Genomic DNA, 15788 nt, shown 5'->3' with positions numbered 1-15788 from the left:
TTGTTAGAATTGTATGTTCATTATGAATTAACTTTTTATATACCCGAGAAGAAATTATATGTCACATAGGTAAAAGAAATGCCCTTGTGAAGTTTGGTGGAGACGCACGAACGAGGATCCCTTTCTCACTGTTAGCGCGAGTTGCCTTTCATGGTTTTTGCTTTCGTTAGATGATCGAATCGTGCCATAAAAAGTGGACGAGTAGCCGTGTCGCATGATCGTGCGTCACACGGATGATTGCGAAATAAGCGGTTGTTTAGCTAAAAAATAAGGGCTGCTTTCCTTTGTTATGCAATATGGCGAGGATAAAAGTATGTTTTAGATTTAAAGAGTCCAAGAAGTTGCATTTGGTCTTAAAAAAATAATACATTTTGATAAATTAAATTAAATTTTTTTTAATGTTACATATTTAATTCCGACGTTTATAATTTCTCCAACATATTAAATTAAATTATTATTTTGCGCGATAACTTATACTTATTTGCAACATGATATCGTCGTAATCTTGATTAAGTCGGGAATTTTGACTTTCCTGATTGGAAGTATCTTAGTGATTCCACATCTTGATAAGACTTTTATTTGCAATCGAATTTGATCTAAATAGATCGCAAACACGATTTGATATGTGATTTTACAAGTGGTATTACTCATTATTATAATTAATATTTTGCAAAAAAGAGCGCTACGTTCTCCACGAAGATAACGTAAACTCTTAATTGAATGAAATTTTCCCAAGACACGATAACACGCTCGTTCGCGCATGTTTTGCAAGTCATATTAACATTTCACGTTATAATTGGTACGATCCTAACATTCCATATCCCGAATGAAACAGGCGCAAATTTTCACGCCGCCATAAACGCTTGCTGTTTATCGCGATGCTGAACGACGTTTCATTCCGAGGTCGCGCAATTCTCTTCAATGCTAAATTTGATTTCACGCTTTGTCGTCACGATGCGATAACACTTTTAGGGATATCCTGCATGTTATCGGACGATCGCCAGGCAGACCGATGACCGATGTATATCGGCAGGCAGATGCCGGACACAGGCAGCCGGTCGTTTAAAAAAAAAAAGGGGAAAAAATCGGGCAAAAAATTGAGTTTTTTTATTCGTAATATAAAAGGCAAGCACGAAAAGCATCGCCGTGAAACATAATCGTCAAAACGTCCCGGATCAATTCGATATTATTAGCTCGAGCCAAAGGAGGGTCGTCCATTACTGGACAGCTGGACAATGGTCGCTCCGCGGCGAATTTTTATCCCTCGCCTCAGAACTTTCCGTTTTTCTCTGAAAAGTGCCCTTGTTCTCTAATATTCATTCGATGCGACTCTTCAATTTTTTTTACTTATACAAAAATTTTCATGATTTTCTTCTTATTTAGTGTTACGTCTTCGGAGACAAAGTTTCGTCAAGAGTCCATTGAAAATAATATAGCTTTGGAAACTTCCATTCTATACTTAAGCGTAAATGTTCGGTAGCATTGTTTCAATAGCAATTTATTGCGATGACTCTGCAGCAAAAACAGTAACTTTTGAAGGCAAACGTAGTATAATTTTTGTTGCAAATGACAAGTAATCTATTTTAAGTTCTTTTAAACGAATATATAATTTTTATTGTGCAACTCGAAAAGTGCAAAATTATTATTTATTACATCGGTAATAAAAAATTTATACAAATATGTACAAAATATAAATTAAACATCATTAATTATATTAAACTAGAGAAAAGTCTGAGAGCGGACGTGCCTGCATTTTAAATGAAATTCATTTACTGGAGCTTTTGTGTGCACAAAACGTGCACAATTCCGTGAACACAGAGAAGGGAACCGAACAATGTACGTAACGCAAAATAAAATCGAAGACCATGGGTGTGCTATCCGCTGGAAATATCTGTGGCTACATAGTTCAACATGCCGTACGCTTTGTACATATAGAAACGCTAGTAAATAAATTCCATTTAAACGCAGGCACGTCCACTTTTATTTCTTCCCTTTAATTAAATCTTTAATTAATCGATACGGTTTCTGCCGAAGAAGTAAAGATTTATAAAGTTTATTTAATTTATATTACATAAAAACACACACGCGTAAACAAAAGATTTATATATTGCAATTATTATAATTGATTTTATATAAAATAGCAATTTAATGCTGCTAATTGAATATTTTATCAATAAATAGAACGTTAAAAACATTTTTAATACCTTTCGCGGATGTCCGTTTTTATTTTTATCTACAAATGTCAGTGAAGGGATTTCATTATTTAACGTTACATTGACTGATTATCAGATTCTACATTCAATATAAAGTAACTATTAAAAATATTGTGTCTTTACAATTATTATTTTTTATGTGCAATACATTATTTGTATAATACATTTTAAAATATATATTACATTATTCTGATAATTTTTACCATCGGTACAACTACACACCAGGAATCTACTTGTACGACCTGTAGATAAAAGCGTACCAAGATCAGTGGCGCCATCTATATGATCAGTTTATTCAAATCGATCAGTATCGCGGAAGTTTCGAAGCGTTCAATCGCGTGCATTTTGAACGTTGCAAAACCCGTGTAACCCTTTTGTTTTTTCCAAGCGGTAGAATCTGATCGTTTAGAGGAACGGTTTATTATCATCGGCACGGAGGGAAAGCTCGTCGACCTTTTGATTTTTGAGATAAGTGCTTTTTCTTCCCTTTTTGTTCGGAGTGAATCACATCTTAATGACGTCGCATGGACGAGCGAGTTCTTCAATAAGAGAGACAAAAAGAGGTACGTTCTCGCGCGCGCACACGGAGAATAGCGTTACTTGATCCGGTTACGACCCAAGGCAATTTTCAATGGTCAAGGGCTCGGGGGCGTCAGATGCGCATACAAAAAGCACATATATACACACATACATACTTACCTCGCACGCGCGCGCCGAGAGTGTAACCGTACACGAGACGCGACGATGACGCCCTTTGTGTCGAGAGCGGTGCAAGGCGTAAAAAAAGCGGGCTCGAGCGGCGGCTTTCATAGACGCGCTAAAATATTCATTGTCTGAAAATGGGCGTTTGTTGGATAGCGTGTACAGCCTTCGTTGCCGCGTTTCTTTTCTCTCTCTCTCTCTCTCTTTCTCAAGCACCTCGGAATGGTCCTGAGTCCTGAGACGCGCAAAGACGCCATTATAGCCAGCAGAATCCAGCTCCAAGAAGAGAGCGAGAGAGAGAGAGAGAGAGTCAGAAATTCAATATCTTGTTACTCGAACGGCGTAATGGACAGAATGAGCCCTTCTCTCTCATATTCGATCTTCGTCGCAGCTGTGAAGTCGATAACCGTGATAATCTGTGTGGTTCGCGAGTCTGATATCATCTAATTCGCCTCTCCGTCCGCAAACTTTTCTAATAAAGTCCGCGAAAATCTCGGACGATTAGACGAGCTTTATAGAATCGCGAAGTTTTCGCGATGTGGCCCTGGTATTCCATTCCTCTCTTTCGCCGTATTAGTATTCTTCTTCGTCAGTTTGTCGCATCATTCGAAAGTTTCTAATATCCTTCGTATTATATCATCTCCTCTTTATTCTTACTCTTCTTGTCGTTTACGGATTCTTTGAGTTAATTTGACGTCAATAAAAAACCTATTATTTATAGCTCATCTTTCTCTTCTTCGTTTTCCTCCTGATAGGTTATTGAAAAGGAAACTAAAATAAAGAGAAATTGAAAATTATAAAAAGAGAGAAGAATGTGATAAAAAAAAGGATATAAATACGAGGGAAACTCGAAATATTTTATAACAAAAAATAAATGCGTTTTTCTTTTTTTATACATATACACCTTTAAAAAGAATCTTTTTATTTCCAGACAGGAATATATAATTTTACGAATATTTTGTTTTATTATGAGATTAAGGGTATCGATTCAATTGCTATTAATAAATTATATAATTATGTGTATAAATTACAGTGCTATGGATAGTTTAGATTATACGTAGAGTAATTGTTGGTATTGATCCAAAGCTCGAAATGACACGTCCATTTAGTATATCGCTCTCTCATCCATATGCGATATGTGCGACCGAATAACCCACACGGATTTTGTTCCATATATGCAACGCTTTGTATATTTCATTAGTAGATGCTTGGTAACCGTGTTAATTATTAGCGAGATTACGACAGAATGAAATGCGTGACTGGTCCTTTGCCAGCGCACCGATAGATCCGCGACAGCGTAACATTTCTCTCGGTTCATTAATGAAATTGAGAGGGTATCGCGGAATAATTGCGCGCCACCAGTTTTCGCGGAATTAAATATATTTCATTCCCCGATTAATCAGCGAAGTTGAAATGTTTCACGCCGCTCGCGGGTATTGTACGCGAGCCGCGTTTCGCGGATCGCCATTAAAACGCGCAACGAAATTGAATAGACGTACTACTGACCGCATTAATGCAATTATAAAGCAATCGCTGTTACGAGCTCGTGATCTAAGCTGAAATGAAACGAAGTAAAATATGGAAACATGACCCACAGGCAATGCAATTTTAATCACCCGCCAGTAAAATTAAACCCCATTAAAAACGAGTGGATAACATTTATTATAGCATTGGCAAAAAAAAAAAAAAGAATTTAAAGCGTTTTTGATATTTTTCGGCGAAAAGGAGAAAGATATATAATACGTTACATTTTTCTGGAAAGTCAATTTTGTAGATACGAGTATATAAATTCGAGCTCTATATTTCTTTGAAAGAGAGAATCACATAGGTTTCCTTGATCTCATAAATCTTTTTCTTTCTTCCTCTCTGACAATTGAGCGAAATTGACATATTGGAAGTAAAAAAAATTGAAAATAAATTCCTTATTTTGACTCTTGATATTTTACGTGAATGTCAGGGTCGCAAAGAATCTCTTCGGATCGCGTGCAATCATTGAAGGAGGCCCCGAGGGTGATGCCCTCGAGGATCGAAACAGGTAATGCCTTGGTTGTATCGCGATGCATCCTACCGCGTCGTCGCGATGGGGCACGTTGTCTCCTTCGAAGAATATGGATATTATGCATGAATAAGGACAGAAGTACCCTTCTGTGCACCCCCATCTCGTGTCTCTAACCCTCTCAGTTGGCTAATTCGGGAATATGCGCTCCTCTGGCGCAGCCGGCTGCATCTGAAAATCTGCATGCGCAAGCACGGCGATCTACGTGTTTGCAAACGTGCGGAGTGTTCGATAGCGCTGTGCTGCTGGCCCCGCAGAATTTTTTATTCCATCGCAGCGTGTACTCGCGCGTTTAAAAAAAAGCGAGAGGGTGCGCCAATCGGGTAGCGTTCGGATCTTTCTTTTAAAAGTTTTCAAGCGGATCAGTTGTGTAAAGATTCGAATTGTTTTAAATATTATTCAAATGTGAACACTTTTTAAAAGGCTTGAGAATGTCTTGGAAGTTTTGAAATCTTTGAGAATCTTGAAAGTCTTGGAGTCTCTTCTCTGAATGTTCGAAATGTTTAGAATTCTTAAAAATGGAACTGTATTCTATGATAAAATCAAATGTGGTGTTTAAAACTATAGTAAAAAACATGGAAGAAAATAGAATACATTTTTAAGTGTTTTAAACTTTCATGATTTTTAAGGCATTTAAGAGTTTCAAGATGTTTAAGACTTTCAAGAACTTCATAAAACTTTTAATTTTGAATAATATTTGAAACGATTTGAGATTTTAGTCGTGTATTTTAAATATTTCGTTTAATGTATTTAAAACTTATTATTATTAGTTTTTCGAAATGAGCTTAACGTTTATTGCGATACGCATCTAAAGCTTGATTACGGACAAAGTTGCATGGTTAACCAGTCGAATCTTCATTTTTCTCATCACTGCTAATTTCGACATATAGCAGTAGGTATAATGTAAAATTGGTCCAGTACGATGGAGACTTGCAACATTATCGGTGTTACATAGCATAAATAACGTTGCGGGATTTAATATCGAGCTCTTACGCTCCGATACGCCAATCGAATATTTATCAAGTGAGCACGGTAAAGTAAGTGCGTTTAAAATAGTAATTCGATAGAGATCGAGAATCGTATTGCGAATTGAAACGACATGACTTCACTTCTCATCGCATAAGAAACATCAAAGAAAAATTGATATTTTTATTACGTTAACTGTTGGATTGACTTTCATCTGAATAAAATTCTCATTGGCTTGTCTTTCTGTCCTCCTCGCGATCAGAAAATCCTTTCGGCGCGCCTACATCGCGTAAACACTCCGCTTCGACGGTGTCGGCCGTACTAAAACGACAATACGGTGCGAGCTCGCGTTTCTACAGTGGACGCTACATAACGGCGATGCATCGCAGCATCCCTGTGCCACATGCATCGATCGCCTATTTTTTCGGGAGTATCGTTCACTCTCGCCAATCGAAACCGCCCTGCGCGCAACTCGCGCAAATTGAATCGATTTCCAATTCGGACGAGATTCGTCTCTATGATGAACTACAGACAACCATAAGGTCAAAAAGATAGAGAGAGATAAAGAGAGTGTACATGTGTGTTTTGTGTGTGTGTGTGTGTGTGTGTGTGAGAGAGAGAGAGTAAGCAAGAGCTGGATGGGGGTGTGAGAGATGACAACGTAGTGGTTGAGGGACGAGGAACTGGGACACGAAGGGTGAATCCAACGGCAGATTCACGTGGCGTGCGTACCACTATTCAGAATCATGTGGCATGGCTCGTAAATGGAATAATCAGTGACACGAGGGAACAGAGAATACGTTGTTGTTCTAGTTCTCTCTCCCGCGATCTTCAGCATCCCTCTCTTCTTCCATTCTCTCTCTTGCCACTGCCTCTCTTCACCTTGTCTGAGAACGGTGTCGTGTCGTGTCCGTCGTTGCTCTCTGTGGAAACCGTTCTCTCACTTTCCCCCCCCCCCTCTCTCTCTCTCTCTTTCTCTCTTTGTGTTTCTCGTGACAGTTTGCGGAGGTGTAGTGATGAATAATCAGCTACTCGACGCATCTCGAAGTCGCAAAGTTAACTACTGAGAACGGCCAACAACGACGATAGTCGAAACTGCCATTTCGTCGTTCATTAAAGGGTCAACATTTTTAACTGTAATTTATTCTCGACTCCTTTTCTTAGTTTTACGAGAGAAACATAAGTTGCTTTCATTATTATTAACGAAATATGATAAAACCGAGTGTTTAATCTTTTAATGTCTAAATTGATATGGTTTTAAAATTCAGATATATAACGATCTCAATTTATCTTTGGTTGTTGCAATCATACATTTTTCTCAAAATTATGTAATTATTATATTTATTTAAACATCAAAGGTTATTTGACTGCATGCTGATGAAGATTGAAAATTAATTGGCGCAGACAAATAAAAAATGTATATTTGATTTTCTTTCAAATAGATTGTTGCTTTACGATAAATTTGATATTTCCCGATTGCAAAGATACCTTTTTTAATATTTATGATAAATGATGATCAAGTTTTCTGGAAAACACATTTTCCTGGAAAGAGAATATTAAAGAATTCTGATTGAGAAAAAAATAAATTTAATAATAACATCTCTCATAATATTTTCTATATATGCAATCCATATTCATCAAAGTAGATAGCCATTAGCTCGAATAAGCTTATACGTATTAGATTCGAAAGATTTAAATGGAAAATGTCGCGTTCGGAAGGATTAATCGTCAAATCCCTCGGGGATATCCTTTCAAAGAAAGCGTGACACATTGGCCGTAAGCGATCTTAATTAGGTCGTCTCTATTATGTTAATAGGATTTGCGCCTGCAGCCGAAGTAGTGAGAGTTTCCGCTCGAGAGTTAATCTCCCGACTCGTATGGGTCAACTATGGCAGCATGATCTATATAAGGACTCCCGCGATCAAGAATAATGCGCGACAGAAAGACGCGACCACGAGCAGGAATGATTTCTACGAGATGGAGATGGAAAAATTCCCACGACTCGTCGATACGAGAAAAAGGGGATGAACGGAGAAAAGAGACCGTAGAAGAGAACCTCCCCCGAGGGAAGGGTAGAACTCTGAGACGTAAATTGCAAATGTTCCGGAGAACTGGATAATCGGATAATCAGCCAGACACTGTTCCGTCTCCACTCCTCGCTCCGCACCGCATCGGTCGCCATTTCCAATATTCCGCTTTTCTCGAGACATCGGCCAATTGATTCAGGATGAGTTACTGGCGAGAGAAAAGTCGACGCTACTTTCGGTAAGTGGTTTGTTGCTGTTCCTATAGTGCGTTATACCTGCTATCTTTTATACGATCGAAAACTTTGATTCTGGAATTAATCTCTCCCTTTACACATTTCATGAAAATTAAAAATATTCATCAATAATACGTTACTGTATCATAAATGAGTGATGCTAGGTGTTTAACTTAACGGTTTTGATACAACGATGTGCTGATGAAAGTCGAACAGTCGTAGTTATTAATTCTCACTCGGGTCGGTTTCTATACCTCGTGTATTACACTATTGATATATAAGAGCTACATTTTAAAATGTCTTCTTTGGAGAAAATTTTACTCAATATAATATATTATTATACGTTACGGTATTATATAAGGTGAATGTCCCGATTTCTACTCACTATGAACACGTCTTATTAATATAAATATTCTATTGATAGAATAAATTGCAAAAAGGTTAATTATAAATTATTTATATTATAAATTATTTATAAATTATTTGTATTATAAATAATTTATAATTAACCTTCCTGCAATTTATTCTATCAATAAAATATTTATATTAATAAGACGTGTTCATAGTGAGTAAAAATCGGGACTTGAGTAGAAATCGGGACATTTACCTTATACATATACGGTTTCGAGTAAGATTTTCCTCGAAGAAGACTGTTTGAAATATAGGATTTTTTCAGTCTGACTAACTATACTTTTAGAACTTAAAGTGAGATAAATGTATGTTTGATATTTAGCGAAAGCGAGAAAGGGAGTTCTAATACAGTCTAGTGCGGGAATAAAAAAACAATTCTATTGACAGATTATTGAATTATTATAATGCGATAAGTACAAAGGCCTCACATTGTTCGAATCATATCGCGGATTTAACGATCGATCGGGGATAATATCATAGACATCGCAGTTAAATTTTCTCGTGAGTACCTTAGAATATTCCATAGGAGTATTTCTATCGTCAAAATATCTCTTTTGCGGCTATATTCGTAAAGTGACAAGACGGTAGTTGTACAGTTTTTATCTTGAACTATCCGTCTTTGTGAAGTGTGTATATCAAAGTACAAGCAAGGGAGAGGCTGTTATGTCGCGGAGATGTTGCAGCAGACAGTGAATGATTTATATAAAAATTGCAATTCTTATTATTATTACTTATAATTTTGTTGAAATGTTTATATTTATGAAATTACATTCAGGATGTACAGTTTGCAAATAAATTATACAAATGCTTTTTCAAAGAAGTTAATCGCAATTATTTATATGATAATTTTAGCACAAGTATCTGAAAATATTGATTTATAATAATAATAATAAACGGGCTGAAGATATTTTAAATTTGAAAACAACATAGTAAATCTTTGATACAGAGAAACAATTTCTTAATTGATTCATTTCCGGTGCTACACGGAAGATGTTTAAATAAAAACTCAATATTTTTGCAATGCGATACACATAAGAGCGAAACGTAATTCGTTACAGTATTCAAACGTGTTATGCGTACAATTAAAAGGATCGTAAATCCACAGATAATAATTATTACGTTTCATGCACTTGTAAAATCTCTCTCTCTCTCTCTCTCTCTCTCTCTCTTTCTCTCTCTCTATTTTTCTTTCTTTCTCTTGGTTTTTGCAACAATTAATTGGAAATATTACTTGAAACATGTTCGAGCAGCTTTGTGCTTTATTTCGCAAATATTCACCTCGTTAATAACAAGCAATCTCTTTCTCTCGCCGTGGATTTTACAATTTTTTTTCGCAACGATAAACTTTGCGAGCGGAATGCGAGAATAACAAGCGATGTTTTTCGAGAATAATCGACAGTACAAGGAAAGTCAGTGAGGGAGTTATAAACCGTTCGATTGCAGGTTTGTTCCAACTTTTTCGTACATGAAACAGATATTGTTCTATTATAGAGACGGTATGTCTCATAGTTTGCGATGTTCAATATCGTGAGCCGCAGACCGCAGGCCGCAAACCGAGAATCCAGGGGAGAATTCGCGCAATGGGTGCACTTGCAGGGGACTGCTGATTGGTTCGGACCGGCTCGCGCACTTAAATTTGATCGATTCATTTCCATCCGATAGAAGGGTAGAGAGAGAGAAAGAGACAGAGAGAAACCGAGCGACTGAGTATCTTTCGAGAAGCTTATCTTGCTCCATTTCCATGTCGCTGATAATGTTTGACTTTGATTTCATCTGAAATTACTTCGCGACTTTGCCGCCAAATATTGACCTGTGTTGGCTCTTTAACTTGCAACGTGCAAACTCGCGAACTCGCTGCTCATTATTGAGGCGTTAAACGAGAAGCTTTGTTCTAAGATTGCGTCTTGGATCAGCGTTATTTAAGAATAGGCTAATTGATAGACGAAACGTTATTTTAATCCACCCACTGTGTGTTTCTGAAATTCAACATAGTTTATTTATTGAATATTTTTTACAACATAACGTATATTTTGCTTTTATCTCTTTATCTTATTTTTGTATATCATGCGAATGTAAAGTTAGAACAGTATTTTATTAACATACAAAAAGTGACAGTTCCAATAGCGTTTTTCATTGATTTTTTTCTCAGAAAACAGAAAAAAGAGTTTTACATTTTTTTTACTATTAAATTACAGTTTAAAAAAGTAGCAGTTGGAACTCTTTTTAAAAATGATTGTAGAGCTTTGAATTCTGCTAGAACTAAAAAGAAATGTCGCTGAATTACAATAAATTATTATACCACTTTTCCAAGTGTCATGATGTCTTCTACATTTACAGTCCATAAAATTGATAATTATTGGAATTTTGTTTTTAAAATACATATATTAGTACGACTTGAGCAGTACTAACGAGAACTGTAATCAAAAGTATAAATATTTCTCTATTTTTGCAGAAGAAAATTGCTAGATTTGCGGAGTTAGCATTCGATTTTTTAGTACAAAAAATGCGAAACTTTTTCATTTTAATAAGGAACTGTGATTATATGAAGAGTGGTACTGAAACTGTCATTAGTGTTTTTATATTAATAGAATGACGTGCTAACTTCACAATTCAATGTATACACATCAGGATGCATTTTAGACCGCGAGCGTACGACGAATGGTAGAGATAAAACCGAATGGCAACTGATAACTCGTAGTCATTAGTGATAACAACTTTGGGCACGACGGATCGCTTTGCATCGCGAAACTGTCTGCAACTGCCAATTGCACTGTTCAAGATAAACTTTTGCTCGTGTACCTCAGGCCGATGAACTTCTTCTCGAGCATTTTCCCATCATATAGCGCGCTTCTTTGTCATTTTTTTTATCAAAGCCTGAAAAAAACTGCTGCTGCAATCTCATAACTTGTTTTCTCACACGCGAATATCAACTTCTTTAAAAAGCACTATTGCATATTATCCACTTAGGAAGATTACGGAATTGATGTAAAATTATTTAAAACTTGAATATTTTATTTTTCATTATTCGGACATTTTTACTTAAAGTTCTATCGATGAATTAATCCTCGAATGAATTACTTACAAGAAAAGCTTTGATAATTTCGTATGCATGCGTGACTTACTAGGAAAATCATGCATAGATGTTTATCGTGTAATAATACATACAAAAATGTATGTCATACAATAAAAATCTGCCATATTAGCACATAATTAGCTTTAAATTATATTATAAATGTTTTTCTTATATATTTATTATTTCTGGATTGAAAGACGTGAAGTGTAGCTCATCGAAATGTTTCAAATTGGGTATATTATAATAAAATCAAGTAACTTGATTATAATAAACGCACATAATTAGCACTTTAGAATATAAGCTTTTTTATTATATTATTGTTATTATTTTTAATGTACATTTTAACTTTTTTTTTTAAAGTTAGCTTAAATTTCGATTTCTTACTAAACATGTTGACATACTGGATTAATAGATATTTGTATTCTAAGTTCAGTAACTTCTTTTTTAACGTGATCTATTGTGTTTGTTGTTACTTTTTTCAAACAATTACAATATTGATACCATTAAATATTTTTTTACAAAAACAACATTAAAAAGTTAAAGAAGTTTTGCACACAAAAACTATTAACGGTAAAACTATAAACGATGCATGTCAAGATAACGCGGTCATAAAATGTTGTATTTATTGCAGAAAAACTGTTTCTAAACATTTCATTGATAAGCTTTTTTTGAAGAATAAGTACAATCTGAATTTTTCAAATTTTAAAAAATTTATAACTCGGAAATGATGTCGCATGTTGATAAACGCCGTAACAAGTATGTACATACATATACCTTTTTGGCCTCAAGAATTACGAAAAAAATTGGCATTAAAAAACTCGTTGAATATTTCTAGGATTCTCTTTGTAGATGAAAATTGAAAGGCGATTAAATTCAAACTATTATGTTTTTCACTTTACATTGGTAATACAAAAGGTTTGTTATGTTTATTAAATGAATCTGAAGACAAGATTAAATTAAAGCAAAATTGGGATACGAGCTTTGATATATTCTTTTTCACATTTAAAGAGAAATTTTTTAATCCTTTCTGTTTTTAAAAATTCTGGTTTTTTTAAACTTTAATATAGTTTGATGAAAAGTGATAAATTTTTATATAAATTTAGAATCCATACAGAATTTTGTTTCACGGTCGCGGTAATTGAATTAATTAATTAATTAATTTGATACCAGATATATATATTAATTGTTAAAGATATATATAATTATATATATATATAAGATAATATAAATAATATAGATATAATTATATATATAATTTTAAAATCAATTTGACATAATATGGAATTAATTGACAAGTTATATTCTTATACTAAACTTAAATACACATATACCATTATAGACATATTGTACTATTTTTCCTTAAACTATTCATAGAATTTTATTAATTTTTACAGAGTGATCGTTTCTATTATAATTTAAAATTATTATTGGTAACAGATTACGCGATTAATATCAAATTTTATTATTAAAAAGATTATAATTGATATCACTCCACCGTCGAAGATACCTCAAATTCGTCTTGGTTGTGTCTATCCTTATTCTTCGCGCAGGAAGCTGCTCGCAAATTTACATCCGAAATTCGCGCAGACTCATAAGGGTTGATGTGCCGTTGGACAAAACATCATCGTCCCTGTTGCGCAACACGAGCGCAGAGAGATGTACGCGGAGATGCGTGAGCTGATGCAGCCAGGGGTAGTCGCACGGAAGCCCTTTGTTCGCCGAGATATCTCGCTGACTCTCTCGTCTTTTCGCCATCCGATGCATTCGCCGGAGCGTGGTCATAGTATGCAAATGATTACGGCTGCCGCGTTTATTAGGGCTGCCATAAATCCTGGTCCGGGTGGAGAAGGAGGCGGTTGTGCTACCACCGCCGTCGTCTTCTCGCTATACGAGGCGAGGGTTTGACTGCGGCAGTCCCTCTCAAAGGACGAGCTAACGTCATGCAGACGGAAGGGTCCTGAAGATATGGCGGAACACAGACGGCGAAGATGTCTGCGTTAGAGTGATACGACGTTTACTAATATGCGAATATTAATAAATGAAACTCCGGATTAATTAATCTGTCGCATAAACTTGTGACAGACTCTTGTGTCTTGCAAAACGTTTTGTTAGGATCTCAGTAAGAATGAAGGCTAAAGAAGCAAAGACATTTTTAATAAAAAAAAAAAGAGACTGAAACGGATGAGCGTCCTGGACGTTTGAGATAGTCTCATGAATATTCTGTTGGTTTGTTTTATTTCGCGTGTTTTGTATGCAAAATAACGAGAGTATCGCGAGAGATGTGTCTATTATTTGTTACTTGGAAATGATAGTGTTCTGAAAATGCAAAGCGTAACAGAGAAAAGATCATTCTAAATTTTATCAAAGTATAAATTTCAGATTTATACATGATAAAAAATTTTTTCTTTACTGTTTTCTCAGTTTTGTAATATTCTTGCTAAATTTGATTATTATTTGGAGAGAAAGAGTCCCCTATATTTATTTCGTTCATCTGCTGTTGAATTTCTAATTAGCAAAAATTAATTGAAGAAATAATTAAAGTTTTTTAAGTGTAAATATAAGATTCCGAAATATTCATGGTAATTAAATTCGAAAATATAAAGTAAATTAACAAATACATCAAGATTAAGTTTATAATGGAATTTACAAGTTTGAAATGCAGCGCTAATTTATTGCATCTTACACGCATACGACGTTGGTAAAACGATGTATAGATACCAATGAGATTGTCGAAATTATTTGGTACCTCCGTTCGTTTGATCATGATAAAGAAACGGAGGGAGATACGGTCTTCACAATTACGAGCGGGTGCTACAAAGGAAGCGCACCGCTCGTAGCTTCCGCGAGTAAACTGCATGAACTATGTAACTTTGCGCGGAAACAACGCCGCTGCGATCGCCTCCGGTCAAGCCTCCAATTACATTGTGTAATTGGATAGTAAGGCTACATCGTGCAACTACCGTTTCGAATGATCACGTCGCGCTTTGTACGATTAATTGTTATTGGAATTCGTGAAAATAATTAATCACGGAAACGTGCTATCTTTGATATTCGATGAGGGAAAACTTAAGTCGGCTTTTGCTTAATGTTTAATTAAGAACATTTTAGAAAATTCTTCATTGATAAACATATCACGTAGAAAGGCATGAGCAAAGACGGATCCGAGTTGCAAATACCAAAAAATTGATGTCTGTAGAACGTAAGCTCTTTGCCGTGCATGACATCTTTTGCACGAAGCAGGAAATATGAAACTTGTTTTATAAATTTTTTAATTTAAGTGGTATATAAAATAGAAGAAAGTTTATATAGAATTTATTAATAATTATAATAGTTATGTTTTTATTTTTATTGGTGATATTACTATTCTAATTCTATTATGATTGCGTCTTAAGAGTAAAAATTAAATTCGCACAGTTCGTAGGATTGAATATGAGTATATATTATAAATTCAAGCTCTATACAAATCTAACTTGACTTTAATTTTCTATTTTTTATGTATTATCTTTTACTTCTTCAAACATGGTTATATACATTTTCCTATATTCTATATGTATACCGCTCAAGTTTAAAAAATTTATAAAACAAGATGTTATATTTCCTGCTTTAAGCAAAAGATGTTGCGCACGGTGAAGAGCTTACGCTCTAAAGACATCAGCCTTTTTATCTGCATCTCCGTCTTTGCTTTCACTTTTCTTTTATTCTTTTTACTATTCTCTATCTCGCCACCCTGCTGTCGACGGTTTCTAGGTGTCTCCGTTGCGGGTAACCGTTGGAATCGCTCCTTTTGCTCTTCTCCTCGTCGCACGATATCGCTTTCTTTGTCGATCTCTCTTTTTCTCTCTCTCTCTATCTTTTTTTTTTCATGTTCTTCCCTCTTTTCACATCCAGTTTGCTTCAGACAATCGGACGCAGTCCTCCGGAGGGAAACGGGTAACGATCGGTTGAATTCCGCGATAATTGCTGGAGACTTCGCTTCCACTTCGCCGACGCAGACAGACGCGATCCGCAGTTGAACGGATGCATTTTAATCTCGCAACCCTTAGAGACTCGCTTGCTGATTCGATCCTTGGGTTTTCCCGATGTTTAATATTTTTGCATCGATATCCG

Source organism: Cyphomyrmex costatus, unplaced genomic scaffold, assembly GCF_001594065.2.
Source record: "Cyphomyrmex costatus isolate MS0001 unplaced genomic scaffold, Ccosl1.0 scaffold133, whole genome shotgun sequence".
Classification (NCBI taxonomy): Eukaryota; Metazoa; Arthropoda; class Insecta; order Hymenoptera; family Formicidae; genus Cyphomyrmex; species Cyphomyrmex costatus.
This window is presented reverse-complemented; position numbering follows the sequence as displayed.